This window comes from Musca autumnalis, unplaced genomic scaffold (assembly GCF_047663935.1).
Source record: "Musca autumnalis isolate F117 unplaced genomic scaffold, ASM4766393v1 scaffold_4, whole genome shotgun sequence".
Taxonomy (NCBI): domain Eukaryota; kingdom Metazoa; phylum Arthropoda; class Insecta; order Diptera; family Muscidae; genus Musca; species Musca autumnalis.
The window spans coordinates 143061528-143078287 of NW_027411977.1; positions in this window are offsets into that span (position 1 = coordinate 143061528).

Consider the following 16760-nt stretch of genomic DNA (forward strand, 5'->3'; position numbering starts at 1 on the left):
TTCTAAATATTTGGAAGCAGCAATGGCAAATGTAGCTCCTCATGACAAGCAGAACAGGCGCACATTAAAATGCTCTTTTTACGACTTGTGACAAATACGGAAAATTATTCGGTAGCATAGATAATGGGAAAGCAATAAAATTGTGATTTTTATTGCATTCAACTCTGTGCTGCAGTTGTCCCGTTGGTGGCAGTGGTGATAACATGCTCCTTGCCACACATTGACAGATGCTTACCACAGTTTTACGTTGATGCAACATCTATCGGAACGTCCATAAATTGAACAAAGTTTGGATGTAACCCACAACATGTTACGAATTTGGAACGCCACACCAACACCAATGGCCATATGCTGCACCTTACATGCACATATCGACACACAGAGTGCATTCGAACATAAGACACGTAGTATATTTCAAGAACTTTATTAATTTTTCTATGACACGATGACATGGAGTGAAGGTATGTTCCGTAGGTTGAACAACAAACAAGATCTTTCACATCCCCCATCGGTGGCAAACAAGTTTACAAACAAGGAGTATATTTGTATGGCACTGGAATGTGTTGTGTGTGTGAAAACTGACGGGGTCATTGAAAACTAGCACAATTTCTGACCATGGCCAGGAAAGAATATCCGCCACACACTTTGCGCAGGGTTAAATATTGCCTGTGGAATCCACTCATGAAATTGAAGGCAATAACATTGGAGAGCAATTGAGTTTTTAATTAATTTTTCTCAAGTCATTGTTTGAAATTTTATTACTTGGTCAGTTGGTGGCAGCAGTTAACTGTAGGATTTTACTCGGTATTGCACATAGGCAGATGACAATATAAAGTACATATTGAAATATTGCTGTGAACGAAGTTTGCTGTTTCTTTTTTTTTACCAACTGACGGACCGACCGCCTTTGTTTGTGTTGATGGTAAGGAGAAAAATAATTGACCAAAACTAATTCCTGTGGCTCTGACACTTGATATAAATTCGGAAATTAATTGAAACCCTTGTCATTTAATCGAATTCCCGTAATTCCGTTTTCAATAAAAATGAAAGATTGATTATTGTTATGTGGATTACAATTACTATTAATAGTCATTTCTTTTCATTATAAATTCTAGCGAACCATTGGTCTGTTCCAGTACTGCAAGAATCTACTAATTTTTACTATTTTTTTCGATAACATAAAGGAAAAATTGTTATCGTAGTAAAAAGTAGTAACTTCTTGCAGGTTCTGGAACAGAACACATATTTGGTTGATTCCCTATATTAAAAAGGTATGAGTTGCTGCCATCTGCACCAAATGACATCGGGGAAAATATCTTAAAATATTCATAAAAGCAATAAACGAATGGCTCGTCGTAGATGCTCCATACCAAGAAAACTTTGTGCTTCAAGGCCCCAATAAGAGGGCGCTTGTAAAAACAAAAAAAAAATGAACCAGCAAATTGTTTGGCGTGAGTCTCCTGGGAGATTAATACCACACCATTTTCACGTGTAATTCGAATGATTTCAGTTTAAATTCGAAATATTTCACTTGTAATTTGAGAACTACAATTGAAGTTCGAATTTTTTCATTAGTACTCGTAGTTCGAATTTTTCCATTTGTCATTTGAATTTTTGATTGGTGATTTGAATATTTTCTCTTGAAATTACAAATGAAGAAAATTGAATGACAAATGGAAATATTCGAATTACAAATAAAATAATTCGAATTAAAAATGAAAAAAATACGAATTTCAATTGGAATTCTCAAATTATAAATGAAACAATTCGAAATTCAATTGGATTTCTTAGATTTCAAGTGAAATGTTTCCAATTTCAAATGAAATAATAAAATTACAACTGAAATTCTTCGAATTACATGTGAAAGTGATGTAGTACTACAGGTTTTTTATATGTAATTCGAGTCGTTTTAGTTGTAATTCGACAATTCCATGTGTAATTCATATAATTTTACTAGTAATTCGAAACATTTCAATTGTAATTCGAATTATTCCATTTATAATTCGAATTTGTCCATTTGAAATTCAAATTATTCTATCTGTAATTCGAATTACTTCATTTGTAATACGAATTGTTCTATTTATAATTTGTATTATTCCATTTGTAATTCGAATTATTCTATTTGTAATTCGAATTGTTTTATTTGTTTTATTTTATATTTTCCCGATTTCTTCGGGCCTCAGATACTGATGTATAACTACTTATCTAGTCAGAATGATTGAACACAATTGTTTGATACTGATTTGGGAACCGAAAACTATGACATAACATTTGGTTTTCACAAAAGGTTAAATTAGGACCTTTTCTATTTAACGTGACCTAGACTGCCTTCCAAACTTAAATCTAACCGAAGGAACAAAATTATTCGGGTACTTACGCGATGTCGCGCTAATTGTCGACTCACATACTGCACTCCTAATAGAAATCATTGCTAATAATTGTCTCTCAATATTTTCCAGGTGCTAGCAATGACGATTTTATCACTGACCGCAACCTACTGACCAGAAGACGTAGTTTCACTCTCTCGAAACTTTAGCAGTAGTACTAGATTGCAGACTATCTTTCAAAGTTCACGTGGAAATGATAACAGAAGGGGCAATGGACACAGTAAACAAGTTAATAATAATCATGCCCAGAAACCATGGACCTGGACAAACAATTAGAAGTCTGATAAGCTCAGTGGTCTATGCGCAAGTGAAATAAGCTGATCCTGTTATAAACGATGAGACTACTAAGCAAGATTCTGTAGAAAGAACATCGGACAAAGCCTAATCGGTACTTGCTGGAATACTTCCCATACTAATTAGAAGAAAGATAACGTAAATATATTCGATCAACGCAAGTTACTACTGAATGAACTCACAATACTCAAGTAAGAGTAATCAAGGAAGAAGCTAGAAGAAGAGTTTTTGCAAAAGGACAAAAAGAATGGCATACCTATGCGAAAACCAGGCACACTTATCTACTGGATGGGGGAGTACTTAGCTCAACGTTTTGCATGGTCAATGATTACACCCCTACCAAAATTAGTGAAGAGTGAGACGAAGGGTGACATATTTATCGTGTTACTTGGTCAGACAAATGATGTCACCTGATAACCATTCGTTTCTCGGGTCAGACCATCTCTCTACAATTGTCTCCATCGGCAGGCCGTCCGACTTCATCACCTTTGAACGCCACACTTTCATCAATTATGAGAAAGCTAACTGTCCTAGTTTCAGAGAGTTCACCAATCACCACTTTAGAGAACTGCCAAGCCCTTCTGAAGTTCGGGTGACAATCATAGCTGCAAATACCTCAAGATAGAATATCCGAAGTGAGGCCAAATTTTCCAGCAGAAGTGGAGGAACTAGTAAATGAGTGTGATGAGCTTCTTCGAGCCAAACAGAACAGAATTAAATAGCAACAGTATTAGATAGCTAAGCAGGAATAATAGATTCGTCAGTGAGAACAAGCGGAATAAGTGGCTAGATCATCTGAAGAGTTGCAACATTGAGCCGGAATAAGTAAATTGTGGGCAACGGTTAAGTCGTACTCCAATCCTAGAAAGAAAGAAGTTAGGACCACAGCCAACGTTACGCTGACTGAGAAGGTGCTGGAAAGAGGAGTCACCACCTTTTATAGTGGGTAATGTTGCAAATGGAATCAGGAAGCTAATCATCCAAAGTGTTAGGGTATGACGGTATCAGTATGGTAATGCTAAAACAGCTGGATAAGTCGAGAGTTGGGTATCTTTCGAATCTGTCGCTAGCCAACACTTTGTGCCCGAAGTCTGGAAAATGGGCAGGGTGGTCCCGCTACTGAAGCTAGACAACGCACAGTGGATGCGCCCAACGACAAAAATCGAAAAACTCATGTCGTCGTTTCAAAAATTTAAAAATGCAAATAGCTTCAAAACATTCCAAATTTTTCGAAACTCAACTTATTTTTTCCATTTTTCGCGGTTCTTAAGGAGAAAACGCCTCATGAACATGACTAATTTGGAAGAAAAATATGTATTTAAAAATGAGAAAAAATACTTATATTCTAAGAGAATTTATGAAACAAAGGACTATTTTTAACGCCTAAACTTAAGATGACTCATTTAGTAAATTGCCTAAGCTTCATATTTCTAGTTATGAAAATTCCTCTAAATCGCAAGGGTTGCCAAATATTTTGGTTATAATATTGGTAAAAATGAAATTATTTAATATAGATGTATGGACTTCCTTAAACCTTTAGTCACTTTCAACAAATTCGAACAAATGGCCACTAGTGCCAAATTGTAGCCTAGCGACTGTTGATTTCAAAACTGTATAGACTTTTTGCGGAAATTTGCGGTTTTGGCAGTTATGGCCAAAAGTTTAACTCCACTTTTAGCTGCTGAATTCATATTTTTTGAATTTTTAAAATTATTTTTTTTATCCTTTATTATATTTATGTTCAAAATAATGTTTTTGTGCTATTAGTGATTTCTTTTAACATGGTAACTTAGAGACGCTCTGAAAACTCGCGACTGAAAAATAAAAGGTTTTGGGGGTATACACTTTAATAAATATTTTTTCTAGTTTTGGACACCCTAATGTTGCAACTCGTCAAAACGTGGAAATTTTCCCCGCACTGAGAACCAAAAATACGTTATTACACGTAATTCGCAGAAAAAGGGAGATTAAATCTTATAAAGTACAGAAAAATATATGGTAACCCTATGGAAGCTGTGGCCAAAAGTGAACCAATGTCACATTTATTTATAAAATCCTGTTCTAAACTCTGACTTAACTATTAAAGCCTAATCCGTTTAGAATTCGCTAAATATCTGTAAAATACATAAAATCGAGATAGAAATCATATATGGGGGTATAGCAAATCATGGACCAATATTGACAGTTTCTCGCGGAGAGGTTTACTATGGAATAACAACGTCTAGCACCGGATTACAGCGAATTCGGTTAAACAATATGTTGGCAACAGTAAAATACTTGAATTCAGAATGACTCGTTACATGGGAACCACGCGAAATTTTGGACCTAGGACTCCAATATTTCTGTTAGAGTGTTTCTAGCCCCCGAGGACCAATTGTTAAAAATTTAAAATTTTCTAGAAGTATTTTTGTCACACCTTCCCATGTAAGTGCCACCACTGTGCAACGATGCCAGCAAAGTTGAATCGTACAGACCGCCCGTAGCAAAGACTCTTGAGGCTACTCCTCCCCAGTGACAGAAATAGCTTTCCAGTTGCCAGTCCCACGGCAGCGGGTTCTTTCGTACCGGATTGACCCGGAACCACACAACATCAGCGTTCCGGCCAGCGGTGGCTGTGTTTGTATTTGTTTCGTTTTTCTGTGTTGGGAGCTGCATATCCCGGAATGCCTGCTCCGAATTCTTTTGTTTTGTGCCGGGACCGAGGATAACCCAGGATCAATTTATTTGTGCTCACTTTGTCACATTCGCATCTTCACCCATATCCAACCTTCGGTGAGATGCAACAGATGTCCGGAGAGGTTGCATCTAAAGGGTTACTCTGGACTTGTTAACGCGAGGGACTACGACAGGGACTATGTTGCTGCATGCTGAGTGAATACAGTCCCCAGTGAGTCGTCATCGGATTACGAAACTCCCTCGTCGCCAGATTATGAAACTCCCCCGCAGTGCCCTCGGCAGGCAGCCTTCAACACCAGCCGTTGTTGTCCCAATCCCAGAAAATGCGTCCTTTTTGCAATTAGTTACAATGGACTGCGAGGTAAGATTTAGGAAATTGTAGATTTCATGAGTCGGAAGAACATCAAGGTCGCGGCTATGCAACAAACCAAGCTTAACAACAATTATAGCTTACAACGTTGTGATGGTTACAACATGTTAAGGAAGGATAGCACCAGAAGTGGAGGTGGGGGATTAGCTCTCCTATTGCACCAGCCTATCCAATACAGACCTATTTCGCCTGTCTCTAATGACCCGCACATGGAATGTATGGGGGTAGCAGTCAGGTGTGGAACTGCCAAGATAGAGTTGACGAACGTATACATCCCGCCGAGAAATAGCTGTATCTCCCATTGCGACATTAGATTGCTTTTGGAAGGTAATAATCGTCTGGTCCTGTGGTACTTTAATGCGCATCATGAGATGTGGCATTCGGCCTTCGATAACGGCCAGAGGGGTACAGCATTGGCTGAGCGATTGATAGCTCTACGTTTTGCAGGGTCAATGAGGACGCCCTACCAGAGAGTGACTGGACGAAGAAAAGAGTATTACGTCGCATCAGATCGCTTCCTGCCGAGAATGAACCACCACAGTTTGCAATGGATGATGTTGTAAATGCCATCAGGAACGGTAAATCATCCAAAGCGTTGGGCCCTGATGGAATCTCCATGGTAATGCTGAATCAGATGTATGAGCCGGGAGTGGAGTATCTCACTAAAGTTCTCAACTTGTCGCTAGCCACCCTCATTGTTCCCGAAGTCTGGAAAATGGGCAGGAGTGTCCCGCTACGGATGCCAGAAGAAGAGGAAAGAAAATAATTGAATGTTCGGGTCGACGGTAGCAGAATTCCTACAACAAATTGCCCCAAAATTTTAGAGGTCACATTCGACACTACTTTCAAGAGGTGCGCGCGCGCCCCTGCTATCTGCGACAAACTGGAAAGTAGGAAACACATACAACGTGGTAAGCTATGCGGCGCCAGTTTGATCCCCGGGATTATGTGATACGAACTGGAAAAAGATTCAAACCTTCAGAATGCCGCCCTGAGAACAGCAACAGGGTGGCTCCTTAAGTCTTTTGTGGACCATCTACATGAGGAGGAAAATATTCTTCCACTTGCTTGGGTGTTACCGTGAGAGCCATCCCAATCACCATCTGCTGGATAGGCCCGACACATTCAGGCATATCAGGAAGGATATTCATGCTCTAGAGAGGGAGCTCCACCAATATATGAGAGAACCCCTACATCAACAGGCATATCAAGAATGTTTAAATAGTATTGACACGGATTCAGTTGCTAAGGCCATAAGCAAATATAGTGTGAATAAAGTCCTCGAAATACATTCCCCATCTATCGCAGCTGAGGAGCGTCAGCTGCCACGATCAACTAGAGTAATTTTGGCTTAACTACGCTCAGGATATTGCAGACCGTGCCGTGCAAGACATCTGCCCAGTATGCGGCATGGGCCCGCAAGACACAAAACACCTTTTCAACTGCCCCGTCAAACCTACCCATCTATCTCCATTGGATCTGTAGTTACATCCCATCGAAGCAGCCACTTTCCTGGAACTAGAGATAGACCCAGAGCCAGATTGAACAGAAGAACGAACATACAAACATAATAATAATAAACACTGTTACAACAACAACAAGTTACCGATCCTCAACATGGGTTCCGTAAGCAGCACAACAACAGCGCTGCACGCCACACATATTAATTATAGTGTTCGGACCTTATGTACTTGCAAGTACACAGCCGACATGTCTAACATACCCGAAATACTATCGATTGGGAAAGGAGTCAAAATAGCACCCCAGCAAAATGTTCGATGCCAAAGATGCCATTCAATCATGAATGAAAGTGATCTGGCATGTCATATTTTTAGCATCTTCATCGATGAATTTTATATGAGCGTGGACCCCAAAAGATGCTATTCATTTTTGGATCCAAAGCATGTCATTTACACCAATGCTTTGACATTTCATTTTCACCAATGCTTTGGCATGTCATTTCCACCAATACTTTGGCATATCATTTTCATCAACCCTTTGCAATGACATTATCATTACGACGAGAGTTTTAACAACGTTGGTTGTGATTTCGAGTCTCCGACAACATCAAGCCTATTGTAAATAATTAATCTTATATATTTAGAAAAATTTGTATAAATAAAAGCACAAAATTCATCTGTATTGGATCGATGGAATGGGTTCAAATGCTGATGAAAATATCGGATCTTTCACAACTTCCTTTGCATGGGTTCAAATGCTGATGAAAAGATCGGATCTTTCACGACATCGTTTAAACCAACGCAGAAGATTCCATGAAATCATGTCATCGCATGGAACCCCTTCCTTCAAATTTTGCTGGGACCTAAAGGTAGCGTACTATATTAAAGCGGACATGAAGTAAAGCATGATATTTGTTTAAATCCAGTGTTACTCGGACGAATGAAAGACTCGCTTTAATTCGGATAAACGCTAAATTCGGCAATATAAGTGCATAAGTCCAGACTTAGATATAATTTACGAGCGCTTAGAAAAAACAAGTAACCGGTGTCCTGCACATGACATTAAAATTTTCGCAGCAGATTTTAGTGCCAAAAATTGGAAAAGCGGCGGAAAACAATTAATTCAATTAATTAAAAACTTTCATAAATAATTACCTTTATCCTTATAAGACAACAATAAATAAAGAAAATATGGAAGTAAACAACTCTAGATTTAAGCATCTCGAAATTCAAAAAAACAGGAAACCGTTAAATTTGGTTTCGATTTTTTTTCTTGTTGTGGTAGACCGATGAAAGACATTCATCGAACGTGTTTGACTTAGAATCTGGCAACAAATTTGTAAGAAATTGTCCATTTCTGTTACTAAATTTGCTTCCAACGTTCTTATATTGTTGGCCACAATGAAGTTTATTACCGAACAGCCCACTTTTAAACGCGTTTTAACCTCTTTGAAGTTTTAAACCCATTTGGAATCCTTAAAGGTTCTAGGAAAAATATCGATATTACATTTTTTTATAAGAAGATGTTCAGATTAAATAACTTGATATAATATAATTCTAATCGTTATGATTCGATATATGTATGTGGACCACGCAGAAACTTGGGCATTAAACTGCAATTTACCATGAAAGAGTCACCACTATGCGATGTGAACCTTTAAAATACCAATACGTGCACCTTCTATTTTTCTCATTACTTTAATAATCTGCCCGATTATTTTCTTGAAATTTTGGAAAAAAAATTTATTTGTTTGCACATTGTTATTATAAATTCAAATATTATTTTCCTAAGACACTCATAGCATACGAAATGTTTCAATTTACTTATTATTAACATAAGGAACTTTTAAAACACCATAAATGGAAATCAAATCACTGAAATTTGAGCAATTAGGTTAAATTTTATGGTTCAAAATTGTGTATCGATTTCAAATCTGCCAGCATTTTTCTTGGTGAACTTTGACTCACAACATTTTTTTATGTTTACATTTACAGTTATTTAATCAATTGGTTTCCAACGTACAGACAAACATACAGATATTTGGGTAAATATTTTGTTGTAAGTATTTTACAGCGTAATGCGATCTCTACTTAACTTTCTAAAGACTTTATTACTCAAATTACGAAGCTAATAAACACCAAAAAATTATCGTTTATCAATGATATGCCTTCTCGCGAGATATTTGTCTAGACCCGATAACAGGTAACACCAGCATTTCATATCACATTCCATTTCCCAGACAGCACAAGTTGTTGCAGCAACAACAGCAAAAACATAAAATTTTCGAAATACCTTGGTATAATCGAAGCTAAATAGAATTCAATGTTGTACAAAACTTCTCACTTACACTGGATCTATAAACATCAACCCAACCAACAAACCCAGGCACCACCACGAGACCAGCATCATCATTACAACCAAAAAAACACACACCAACCAACATCAACATCAGCAACATTCAAATATTTGAGTTAATAAAGTTTTCCTCTTTAATAGATGCCGCTCAACTCCTGAACTGATGCTGAGGCTGCTGCTGCTTCTGCCTCAAAACTATTTGGTAAATATTTAATCATTTCTGTTTGCCCACAGACAACATATCCTACGGCATGATGGTAACATCGTAACATCGACTACAACCCAGAGAAGAGAGGGAGGGAGGGCATACGGCATAATTATGTTGCAAGCATTCCCATCCAGCATTCCAGGGCATTGCAGTTTGTTGTAGCGGCGGTCCTATTGACTTAAGCATTTAGTAAACTCTTTTTAAATAGTTAATAAACTTAATTGTGTGTAGAAGAAAGAGAGAAGACAACTGAATGTATCAATATTTATTTTATTTATGTTTTAATCTTTGTTAACAAATTGTTTCGAACAGTTAGTACTCTGCAGTAAGGAGATCTTATCTATTGTTTTATTAAATTTGTATCAATGCATAATTATAAACAGTTATATTGTTCATCGGGACGACGGACAAATGTTGTTCAATTTTCCTCAGTGGGGAAAATACACAAAAATATTATCTAATTCAAGGCATATTTATATAAGGTAGAATTGACAATCAGCTGCATTCTTACTTTTTTGTAAATTTAGTTTTCAAAATGTAATACGGTCTACTCATGAAATATGAAACTTCGAAATTTGCTACCATAAAGTACTGCTTTTCATCCTAAACGTGTAATAAAAATGACATACGAGAGTTCTGAATGCTTTATATTTACATTTTGATTTAAATTTGTTCTATTTTAGAGAATTTTCAAAATGTATTTATGTTTTTCCTGAAAAAAATTTTGGAACGACGCTATTATTTAATATTTTTTTTGACAATCAATTTTCAATAACAACACTGTTGTTTTTTGTAAATTTGTTAGTTGTTGTAATTCATGCATGTACCTTATATGCATTTGTCTTTATCTAATTTTTAGAAAGAATATTTTCAATAGCTTTGTTCCTTTACCGTAGTAGTAGTGAAAGTAGCAAAAGAGAGAACTTTAAAATTGGTCTCACTTAACAAGTTTTGTACAAAAGTAAAGGAACGGAAAAATAGTAGATCTGGTAGCAAAGTCAAAAACAAAAAAACAAGCATGGCTGCTGTAAAATATTCTTACTTTAATTAATTCTACAACACTTGAACTTTTAAGTATTTTTGTAATTATTATTTAATAATTAATTTCAATCACTATTTTAAAATTATTAATTTATATTAAAATTATGTTTTCACAATTAAAAACTAATTTAGAAAAACCATGAAAAACTGCAAATCTTAAATTCTCTTATATTCTGTTTCTCTTATATTTCGCTCACCATTGTTTTACACCATAAAATTTGTCGAGCAGAAAGTAGTAAAAGAGAAACCCATTTTGGCATGCTCTCTCTTACATTTTTCTTCAAGTTTTACTAGTTTTTGGGGTTAGTGAACGCTTTCCGAGCTACAAATGGTAAAACTTTAAGAAACTATAACGTAAAGGAACAAAGCTAATATTAGCTAATCGTATAAAAAGCGTTAACAAACTCATAATATCGGTATAGAACTCCCAAAACGCTTTTATTATAATGTTTCAAATATGATAAAATTCTAACTCCAATGGATAATGAACAAACACTCCATCCACTTCTTCGTAAGCCACGAAGCGGACAAAATCTCCTGAGGAGTAGAACAATGCAAAGCTGCCAAAGAAAAAAATAATTCCGCTTTCAAATACTTCGGGCAAACCGCGTCAAGAACGACGCCAAGAAGACTGTACCGAGGAATTTGGCAGAGGTAGACAAGGTGAAAAAGAGTGTGTCCGGCAGAATCGACAACGGACAATCTTACGGCATCGTTTTCTTTGATACCTGATTGAACCGTTACCTCACAACACCCGTGTTCCGGCCAACGGCTGCCACCTCAGTGTACACATGTTTTTAATCAATTTGTGACATGCATGTTTCGCCCTTGGCAGAGGCCCTTCAGTCCTATCGGCTGTGGAGCGGTTTCGCTGTCATCGCACTTTTCTTCTTTCAAATGCATTTTTTGTTTTTTTACAACAATAATGGATATTTGCCCATTTACACATGTTTGTATTCGTATCGTTTTTCTGTGTTGGGTGCAACATATCCTGGAATGCCTGCTACGGTTTCCTTTTTGTCGTGTCGGGACGGAGGAAACCAGGACCCATTTGGATGTGCTTAGTTTGTCATATCCATATCCACCACACAAATTTCTGTGAGATAGATGCCGGGAGTGAGTACATCTCAGGGGTTGTTCTGGACTCGCCCATGCAAGGGACTGTGACAGGGACTATCTTGCTGCATGCTGCGTGAACACAGCCCCATGTTAGTCGTCGTCATCAGAATAGGCAGGTCCCCAGCAGTCCCTTCAGTTCCTATTGCACCAGTCTGTTCAATACAGACCTATCTCGCTTGAGCCTGGGTCTAATGACCCGTACATGGGATGTATGGGGGTAGCAGTCAGATGTGGAACTGTCGAGATAGAGTTGCTGAGCTCATACACCCCGCCAATAAACAGCTGTACTCCAGGTTATAGGCCCAGCATTTGCTCATCATGATTTGTGGCATTCGGACCTAGAAAACAACCAGAGGGGTATAGTGCTGGCTGAGAAGATTCATAGCTCTACGTTTTGCACGGTCAATGAGGACGCTACTTGGCAACCCGTCGTTTCTCTATGTCAGCACAAAAAGTTGAATTTATTTCGTGCCCGCAAACGCTTTATTTTTATTTCCAAAATTTACAATTTTATTCGTTTGCTTCGATAGCCGGTTATTTGTCAACTAAACCGCCCGATTTCATCACCTCTGAACAACACACTTTCATCAATCATGGGAAAGCTAATTGGCCGAGTTTCGCCAATCACCGCTTCAGAGATCTGCCTAACACTTCTGATGTTCTGTTAGCAGAAAGGCCGATCCGAGACATCATCAGATTGAAGTTAACAGATTGGTCGATTAACAAAAGGAAGAAGTGGTTAAATCATCTGAAGAATAGCAACATTGGAGCCGGAAAAAGTGAATTTTGGGCAACGGTTAAGTCACTCTAGAACCCTGGAGAGAAGGGAGATAGGACCTCAGTCACGTTTGGCGACGTTTTGCTGATTGATCCGAAGAGGTGCACAAATTATTTCAATCAACACTTTGTCGAGCACCCCGGGAGTGACAGGGCAAAGAGATCTCTTCCTGCCGCGGATGGACCATCATAATTTACAATAGATGACGTTGCGAATGTTATGAAGAATGCTAAATCGTCCAAAGCATTGGGCCCTGATTGAATCTCTATGATAATGGTGAAGCAACTGGATGTGCCAGGAGTCGACTATTTCACTAAAGTTCTCAACCTGTTCCCGAAGTCTTGAAAATGGGCCAGGTAGTCCCGCTACTAAAGTCAGGCAAGAACGCTTTTGTCGCCCGCAGCGAAGACCCTTGAGGCTGTAGTCCTCCGCAACTTCAGAAATAGCTATCCAGTTGCCAATCATCAGCATGGGCTCCGGAAGCAGCACAGCCTGACAACAGCGCTGTACTCCATCTCCATACATATTAGTCGAGGACTCAACCAGAGCAAGCCGTGTGTGACTTATCATAAGCCTTTGCTAGTGTTAAGCACTCCAAGCTGTTCGAGGACATCGAACAGGCTACCTTCCGGCTAACTTTGAAACATTGGATAATCAATTATATGTGTGGATGCAGTTGTACTTGGTATTCAGGAACAAACCTCGTAGAGTGAAACAGAGAGTTCTCCAAAGTGGGGTGATATCTCCTGAACTGTTTAAACTCTACCTCTCCTGTATTCCGCCCGCTCCAGACAGCAGTGAGATCGTAGCATATGCAGATGATGGTACCAAGATCGTAAGTTACTTTCCCGGATGATATTTGTGAAAAGCAGAGCTCCTTTTTACAGATCTTACTACATGCGATACGGCCACACTGTTCATGGACGGCGGAGGTGAGAACAGAATTGAATGTCTTAGTAGATGGCAGCAGACTTCCGACCACAAACTACCCCAAGATTCTAAGGGGTCACATTCGACAGCGTGTTCATGTCGTCCGCGCATGCCACAGCAATCTGCGACAAACTAAAATGTAGGAACGAAATCTTCAAGTACCAAGCCGGCAGCACTTAGGGTGCAGATAAAGAAACTTGTTACCACATATAACGCGATATGTCGGTCTGTCGAAAGCTATGCGGCGCCAGTACCATTCGCGAATAAAAATTCATTGCGAAGTGAAAATATTCAAACCTGTCAGAATGTCCTCAGTGGAATATCTACATGAGGAGACAAAGATTCTTCCTCTACAGCAATACAATGGCATGCTTCGTTGTAGTACTTGCTCGGGTGTTACAGTGAAAGCGATCCTAATCACTATATGGTGGATAGGACCCCCCATCCAGGTACCTCAGGAGCAGCGTCAGCTGCCACGACAAACCAGAGCAGTTTTTGACCCAACTACGCTCGGGATGGCGGAGCCGTCTGAATTCCTTTAGGGCAAGGATCGACAGGACTGTGCAAAACATATACCCAGCATGCGGCACAGGCCCGCACAACACACGGCACCTTTTCAACTGCCCCGCCAAACCTACTCAACTTACTCTAGTGGGTCTGTGGTTACATCCCACCGAATCAGATTAATCAGAAGAATGAACATATAAAATACTGTTACAACAACAGAACGGAAGATTCTGAAAAATTCCAGACTCGGCAGAAGAGGAATGACGCTGAGATTAAGTCAAAGAGCCGTTATCCAATTAAAATCGTGCTCAACAATTCTGTCAGCAGCATAATGTCTCAACTATGATAAACAAATCAACGTTTATGCATCTTTTATACCCTCCACCATAATATGGAAGGTATAATTAAATTTGTCGTTCCGTTTATAACACATCGAAATATTCATCGGAGACTCTATAAAGTATATATTTTCTTGATCAGGGTAATATTCTAAGTCGGTTTAATCATGTGCGTCTGCCCGTCTGTTGAAATTAAGATACGGCTCGCAATTTTTAAGATAGAGCTTTGTTATTTGGTGCAGAAGTTTCTATAACTCCTAGAATATTTCGTATTGCAAATGGGCTATATCGGTCCACGTTTTATATAGCCCCCATATAACGGTACCGCCCGATTTTCGGTATTTTGAAGGTTTTAGCCTCATTACCACACAGAAATTGCTGGAATTTGGTACTTAGTCTTCGCTGGGTGTATAAAACTTTCCCCCAGAAATTTGTCGTTATAGGCTCACGCCTTCATATAGCCTCCATAGAACGGTACCTCCCGATTTACGGAATTTTGATGATTGTGGCTTCAATATTCCTCTGAAATAGCTTAAATTTGGTATTCAGTCTTCGTTTGGGGTATAAAACTTTCTCCCAGAAATTTGCTGGTACAGATCCACGCCTTAATATGGCCCCCATAGAACGGTACCTCCCGATTTTCGGTATTTTGAAGGTTGTGGCGACAATAATCCATCGAAATGGCTGAAATTTGGTATTTAGTCTTCATTTGGGGTACAAAACATTACATATGAAATTTGTCGGTATAGGTCCACACCTTCATATAGCCCCCATAGAACGGTACCTACCGATTTTCGGTATTTTGAACGTTCAGCCCTCCTTATTCCTCCGAAATGGCTGAAATTTGGTATTTTGTCTTCTTTGGGGGGTACAAAACATTACATATGAAATTTGTCGGTATAGGTCCACGCCTCCATATAGCAGCCATAGAACGGTACCTCCCAATTTCCGTTATTTGGAGGCTGTGGCTTTAATATTCCACCGAAATTATTGAAATTTATTATTTAGTCTTCCATGGGTTTATGAAATATTCCGGAAGTGAATTATCAGTATAGGTCTACGTCTTCCTATATTCGCCATAGAAGCGTACCTCTTGATTTTTGGTATTTTGAACGTTTTAGCCACATTATCTTACGGAAATCGGAAATTTTATATTTAGTCTTCTTCAAGTCTACAAACTTTCCGTCAGAAATTTGTCGGTATAGATCGACGTTATATAGATATATATAGATACAGCCCTCATAGAACGGTACCTCCCAAATTTCGGTATTTTGAAGGTTAGCCACATTGTTTTACCGAACTTGCTGAAATTTGGTATTAAGCCTTCTTCATAAACAAATTTTTCCATTTACTTCAATACAACTCGTGGTGGAGGGTATAACAAGTTCGGCCCGGCCGAACTTAACGCCGTTCTTACTTGTTATTAATTAAGTCTATTAATTTGGATTGTTAATGACATTCGATGACATTTATGTTTAAAATATATTGAAATAAGTAAATAAACATCAATAAAAAGGCAATATTAGATTTCCCTCTCTTGCGATTTCGCTGACCACTGATTTAAGTCCATGACGGTACAGATTTTTTTCGGTATTTTTAAGATTACAGCCACATATACCAATCGTAGTGACTAAATTTCAGCCTCTTAGGTGTTCTTTAGAGATGGAAAACCTCCACGGCACAGACCCTACAGAACGGTACCGCACGTATTTTAAGTATTTAAAAAGCTTGGCTATCCAATCTTAATGGCTGCAATTTGGCATTTGGTCTTCTCTAGAAGTGGAAAATCTTCTACCAGGGGTTTTGTGTTATACCCACATAATTGTAGCGTCCCAATCTCTTTATTTTTCACTTACGTCACAATAAGTCGTGGTGGAAGCTATAAACACTTCGGCCCGGCTAATCGTAACGCCATCCTGTAATAAAAACAAATAAGGATTTTTATGGTCAATTTTTGTTTTCGTTATCTTCTTTACAAGATAAGCAGTTGTTTCATCATAATTCTAATGTTATTGACTAGTTTATCGAAATAGAACTGCACTGTACTACTGTACGCACACATTAAAATTATCATACCGATTTAAAGAAACCTATTTAGCCATCACACAAACAGTTTCAACGAAGCAAGAAATTTTGCAACTTCATAGAATAGAATAAACAGCTCACATCCACACACATACATATTCTAAATACAAATTTGCCAATTCTGCAGTAATAAAATGTCGCCAACATTATGATATTCGAAAACTACTAAATATTATACAATCATCATAAAATGTCCAAAAGAATCTACAAG